The following is a 6,745-nucleotide window of genomic DNA, read 5'->3' on the forward strand; positions in this document are numbered from 1 at the left end:
TTAACACTCAGCTGAGGGTCATTAGAAATATATGGAGGCAGGAGGATGACATGAGCAAGAATGTCCCTGTGTTGTCTTGGGTTTGCTTTGGTTTTCTAAGACTCCTCCCAAAACTACAAGCTCTAACACTGTTACTAAATATGAAAAGTTCTTAAATGTGGAATTTCTGTTGAACGGGCTAGACTAGAGATAACAAACTAAAATTTTATTCACTAAACCTTGTGTGTTTTCCTGAAGGTCAATCTAACTTTCTTTCTGATGACCCTCTGGATTTTGAAAAGCAAACTCTCTTCACTCAACAGTGATGTGTCCACCCTCAAGAATACAAGGTAAAATGGAGAAGAGGGTGACAACCCCGCAGACATGTGTGGTCCCAAGAGCAAATCCATGTGCCTCAGCAGCCCTGGCGTCCCTTCTCGGGGTCTTCTGAGGGAACCCAGAGTAAAGAGATGCAGCTGACCTCCAATGGCAGCCAGCTTGGACTCAGTGGTGGGCTGCTGACTTCCCGGCCACAGTGTTCTGTCTCTAATCCCATCTTGTAACTCCCTCAGCAACTGGAGGAATTGACATTGGTTGATAAACACTCTTTGGCCTTTTGTCAGCAGTCCTACAGCAAAAGTACAAAGAAACTGTGTTCACTTAGAAAGATCTGTGACTCCTCCCACAACCCAGTCTGCACTTCCATACCCACTCTCAGTCAGGCTCCTTCTCACCCCTCTCCAGTATCCTTTCTACATTTTGCATGTCATTATTCTGCTGTATTAGTCATTGGAATAGCCTGTGACCTTTATGAAAATGGAAATCTTGCCTCTGTCACTTTTAATGCCCAGGTTCCAGCACACAGCCTGATGCACAGAACACACTCGGTAATGTTTGTTAGATAAAATTAGGCATCACCATGAAGCATTATGGAATTTTTTTTTGAACTTACATAATAAAGTATCACAACCATACTCAATTCAATCCAAATGCCATCCTGGACCCAAGGGAGAATCATTGACAGTGAAGGTCAAAGCTGAACACAACTCTTTCTGTGAACTCATCACCCACAGGGAAAGGCAGGAGCATTCATTGGGTGGAGATGAGAATGGGCTTGATTTTGTTGTTCTGTGTGTATATGGGCCTCTCTTCTCCTTCTACCAAGGATGCTGACATTTAAAGCGATAGCTCAACTCTTCATCTTGGGCTGCACGTGGTGTCTGGGAATCCTGCCGGTGGGTCCAGCTACTCACGCCATGGCCTATCTCTTCACCATCATCAACAGCCTGCAGGGCGTCTTCATCTTCCTGGTGTACTGTCTCCTCAGCCAGCAGGTACCACTGTCCACCTCCCACCCAGGACTCTTTCCATTCACACTCTCTCAATGAGCTGATTCAGAACATGCTTTGTATCTGCAGGTCCGGGGACAATACAGGAAATGTTGGAAGAGGGTCAGGAAAATCAAAACAGAGTCTGAGCAATACACCCTCTCCAGCGGAATCCAGTCAGATGCCCCTAAACACAGTGTGGTAAGGCCATGCATTGCTCCCAGAGCACTTCACTAACTGATACAGTACCTCATGCCCAACACACTGGATAACCTGGGTATATAGCAGGTGATGCCCTAGGATGGCTCCCACTGAATTTACTCTTTGATTCCTTAAACATTAGCAATGGTATCACTTAGAAAATATATATTTTTTCTCTTATTCCTGAGGAACAGTGTTCATGCTGACTTTTACCCATTAGCACTCTTATTGAACACCTGCCCTATGCCATGCATGGTTAGCTAAATAAGCAAGAATCAATGCTCTGAAGCAGGGATGCCCGTTTCACTCAGACCCACATTATCTTACCCTTTATCCATCTCTATCTCCTAGTCACTCAGCACTACGCAAGAAAAAGGCAAAAATGAGGGAAATGATGTACATGTTTAAGAAATAAAAGGAAATAAGTGTTAGCTAGCATTTTAGACTTAAGGAGGCTGCTTGATATGTTTGGCACCCTCCATTCACTGTAAAACCAGGAAGGAAAAGCCATCATTACATCAGATAATTCATGGCAATAATTACTAAGAACCACCAGAGGTTTAGATTTACCGAGTCCTTTTTTAAAATTTTCTTACACATAGACAGTTCTTTTACTTACAGTTTCTTAGCTCTTCCATCTTCCATTAAATGCCTTGCATCTTCTTCCCCTTTTAAAGGAGCCTACTATGCCCGCCTACTGTGGCTCAGTGGTTGAGCATTGACCCATGAACCAAGAGGTCCCTGGTTCAATTCCTGGTCAGGGCACACTCCTGAGTTGTGGGTTTTATCCCCAGTAAGCGGCATTCAGGAGCCAGGCGATAAATGTTTCTCGTTCTCTATCCCTCTACCTTCCTCACTCTCTTTCTCAAATAATAAAAACAGATTTTAAAATAAATTTTTTAAAAAGAAGTCTAGCATACTCCCAGGAAGTTCTGTATATCTTTCACCTGTTCACTCATCTTCCACAAACACTAGTTTCACAGTTGAATCTTGTATCCCCTCTCCCTTTCTCAGCAAATATTCATACCATATATTCCACAGAGAAAATCTGAGTCATTGCAATGACTCTGTGAACTGCACCCCCTCAGCCACGCATACATTAGCATGCACCTTCTCCACATTGCCATATCATTCACACCATTTCCCTTCTCTCTGAAAACAACTTTCACCTCCACTTTCAATCCCATCATTCTTGCCTTATGAATTCTTCTTACACTATTGTTCACACATTCTCTCTCATCCCTCTTTGTCTTTCTCCCACCCTTATCCCCTTCATTCTTCCCTCACCTTCTCAAAAGCATTCTTCCCAATGTTGTAGCAACATGTTTGATTTTTTTCCATGTTACAAACATGTACCACTTGGCCTACCATTTCCTTCTAGTTACCAGTGAAGAGTTGACTTTTCTTTGTCGCTCTTTCCTTGTCTTAAATTCATTCCCTCAATTCATGTATTTTGGCTTCTTTCCCAAATCATTCCATCAAAGCAAATATCTCTTAGGTTTACAATGATCTCTGTGCCCCTAAAATCCTTCCAGAAACTTCTTAACTATTTATCACTCTTTCTCATGAAACACTCCATCCTTATCTTGTCTAGAATCTATTCACATGCCCTTCCTCCATGTCTTTCTCCATTATCTCTAGCATTTCTCTTTGTTTCTTTTATAGCTTCAACCAATTTAAATTCTCATTAAATTCTTTCTTCCTAGGCGATAGAATTCATTCCTTAGAGTCAGTCACCATATAGATGCAAATGATGGCCACATACGTTTCTCTAGCTCTGAGAACTAGAGGAGTATTTCCAGTTACTTGACATCTTTGATATCACTTGGAGTGCGGGTGAATTTCCCGCCAAAATATAAGATGGCTCTGTCTTTTGGTTTTGTTCCATCCACCAAAAGGGTGGATTACAAACAAATATTTGGTAATACGCAGTTACAATCGGCCCGAGTTTACACGTTTCCCGCACTCCACCGCAAATCTATATGAACCGAGTTAAAGACGGCTCCCGCGGAGTACGCGCAATTCACGCGAGCCGACTTAACTCGTTTCCCGCACTCCAAGTGATATTACCAAGGCACCTTAAACTCAGCCTTCCAATTTATGACCCTCCATCTTCACCCTAATCCCATCCTTTCCCATGGTGTCTTTCCCTCTCTGACTGGCACTACATCCATTCCCTGGCACAAGTTTGAAACCTAAATGTTACTCCACAGTTACCTTATTTCCCCCTACAACCTAGCCATTATACAGCCCTATTGTTCTTATCTTCTCAGCATATCCCTCATGTGCCCAGATGGCTGTCTCCATCACCCGCTCCTGAACCAGGCTGCCATCTTCACATCTGAACCACTGCAATTCCCTTCTGACCAACTACCTCTTCCTACTCTTGTCTCCTTCCAATTCCTCTGTACACAGACGTCAGAGAGATTCCTTCAAAACACAAATGAAATCATGCCACTCCTGTGTTACACCTGTTACATGTACTTTCTCTTGTGTTCAATTCTGAATAATTTCCTGAAGTACAATATTTATAAACTTCTTATTGAATTTTGGGTGATATTGGTTTAAAAAAAGATAGGTTTCAAGTGTGCAACTCAATAAAACATCATCTGCACAATGCATCATGTGCTCACCGCCCAAAACAAATTCTCTCTGCATCCATTTATCCTCCTTTGCCCACCTCCATCTCCCCCCACCCACCATTCTCCCTTGCTATCACCATACTTTTGTCCATGTTTATATGTCATATGTATCTATTTTTTTGCTTAATCTCTTCACCTTTTTTCACCCAGCTCCCCAAAACCCCTCCATTCTGACAGCTGTCAATCTGTTCTAAGTATCTATGCTTCTGTTTCTATTTTGCTAAATTATTTTGTTCATTAGATTCCACATATAAGTGAAATCATGGTCTTTGTATTCTTATTTCATTTTGCATAATAATATCCAGGTCCATCCATGCTGTCATAAAGGATAAGATTTCATATATATATATATATACCTTTATGCGGCTGGTGCGCCACCGTTTCCGTGTGGGAAAGAGCACCACCGCTGTTTGTTATCACCTCTCCTAGTGTGTGACAACTTGTGGCTCCTCCAAATCCTGGCTTTTCTTATATATATAAAACCACAGGCGGCTCTCTCTCAAGATTAAAACCTAGAACCCAAACGAGCCTAGGGGTGCCAACAAGCCCGACAGGGGTTTATGTAGGAAACACCAAAAGTTCCAACCAGCGCGGCAGGGGATTTGGGGGTTGCCCTGCCCACGCGGGGGGGGGGGGGTGGTTGGGGGCACAGGCCGGCAAGGGGGAGGCAGTTGGGAGAGAACAGGCCAGCAGCAGGGTAGTTGGAGGCAACCAGACTGGCAGGGGGGGGGCATTTGGGGGCAACCAGGCTGGCTGAAAGGGGCTGTTGGGCGTGACCAGACTGGCAGGGGGACAGTAAGGGGAACCATGCTGGCCAGGGTGGCATTTAGGGGCAACCAGTCCGGCGTGGGGAGGGACAGTTGGGGGTGACAAGGTTGGCAAGGGGGGCAGTTGGGGGTAACCAGGCTGGCAATGGGGAGGCCATGAGGGGCAATCAGGTCAGCAGGCAGAGGCGGTTAGGGGTGCTCAGGCTGGCAGGGGGACCAGTAAGGGGTGATCAGGCAGGCAGGCAGGTGAACAGTTAGGAGCCAGTGGTCCTGGATTGTGAGAGGGATATCCAACTGCCAGTTTGGGCCCAATCCTAAGGATCGGGGCCAAACCGGCAGTCGCACATCCCCCAAGGGGTCCCAGATTGGAGAGGGTACAGGCTGGGCTGAGGGGACCCTCCCCCCTTCACGAATTTCATGCACCAGGCCTCTAGTTGTATATAATACTGCAATGAACATAGGGCTGCACACATTCTTTTGAATTAGTGTTTTGGATTTCTCTAGATATGTTCCCAGAAGTGGAATCTCTGGGTCATATGATAGTTCCATTGTTGTTGTTGTTGTTGTTGTTGTTTTCTGTTACTCACCCAAGAGTATGCTTAGAGAAAGAGGGAAAGAAAGAGAGAGAGACAGAGAGAGTTATGAGGATGAAACACTCGCTGCCTCCCTTACTCTCCCTGGCTAGGGATAGAAGCCACAACCCACATATGTGCCCTAATCAGGAATCAAACCACAACCTTTCACTGTCTGGGACAATGCTTCAACTAACTGAGCCACAATTGGCCAGGGGCCATTTTTAATTTTTGAGGGAACTCCATACTGTTTTCTACAGTAGCTGCACCATTTGTTCTTCATTTCCTCTGTGCTAAAGTGTGGAAGGGCCAATGGGCAGAGTGTGTGTGCTGGTCCAATCCATCCCCTTTGTTCTCAGTGCATCCCAACTTGTGGCACTTTCCCATTGGTGCTCATTCTCAGGCGTGATGAAACTCACTCTCAGGCAGACCCTCAAAATGATAGAAAGTTGGCGGTACAATTCAGTCATCTCCTGTGGCAAGATGGTGCCATGAATTTTCCTACCGACTTCAATGCAGCTGGTGTTGTACTCAATTGGGTGCAGGAGCCTCTCAAGTGATCTCTGGATTTTTCACAAAGGAAATGGATTCATGTATTGTCGGTGAATTGATGTGTCCATGAGGGGAAGGAAGTCTGGAGCTTCCTATTCTGTCATCTTGCTGACATTACCCTAATCTCCCTCCTTTGAGTAAGGACACAAGTCATGTTGGGTTAGAGCTCACCCTAATGTCCTTATTTTAATTTAAAACCTCTTTTAAAACCCTTTGTTAAGTAGAGTCGTGTTCTAAGGTCCTGGAGGTTAGGATTTCAAAATATGAATTTTTAGGGGATATAATTCAACCAATAACAATGCTATAACATGAATGACCCTCTAAAACATTAGGCTAAGTAAAAAAAAAATTCAGATATAATAAGTTATATATTAGACAATTCTATTTACATGAAATATCCAGTATGGGTAAATCTGTGGAGACAGACAGTAGATTGGATGTTGCCAGGAGCTTGGAGAGGATGATGGGAAATTACTACCTAATGAACATGGAGTCTTCATGAGGTAATGAAAATGTTTTAGAACTAGATACTGGGGATGAACGCATATGACAAATGTACTAAATGCCACTGAATCAGACACTTTAAAATGATTTAATTTATGTTATGTGAATTTCATGTATTAAATAATTTTATAAATTTGATATTAAGTGAAAGTGTGTTTGTGTGCTTATGTGTGTATAAAGAGATAAAACAATGTGACACA

The 6,745-nt window shown here is 43.7% G+C and overlaps 1 pseudogene; it reads left to right on the forward strand.

The window, feature by feature from the left end:
* Positions 1-1,548, forward strand: part of LOC102433954 — a 30,104-nt pseudogene extending 28,556 nt beyond the window's left edge.
* The last annotated feature ends 5,197 nt before the right edge of the window (positions 1,549-6,745 follow it).

The sequence above is a fragment of the Myotis lucifugus genome, unplaced genomic scaffold, assembly GCF_000147115.1.
Source record: "Myotis lucifugus unplaced genomic scaffold, Myoluc2.0 scaffold_818, whole genome shotgun sequence".
Classification (NCBI taxonomy): Eukaryota; Metazoa; Chordata; class Mammalia; order Chiroptera; family Vespertilionidae; genus Myotis; species Myotis lucifugus.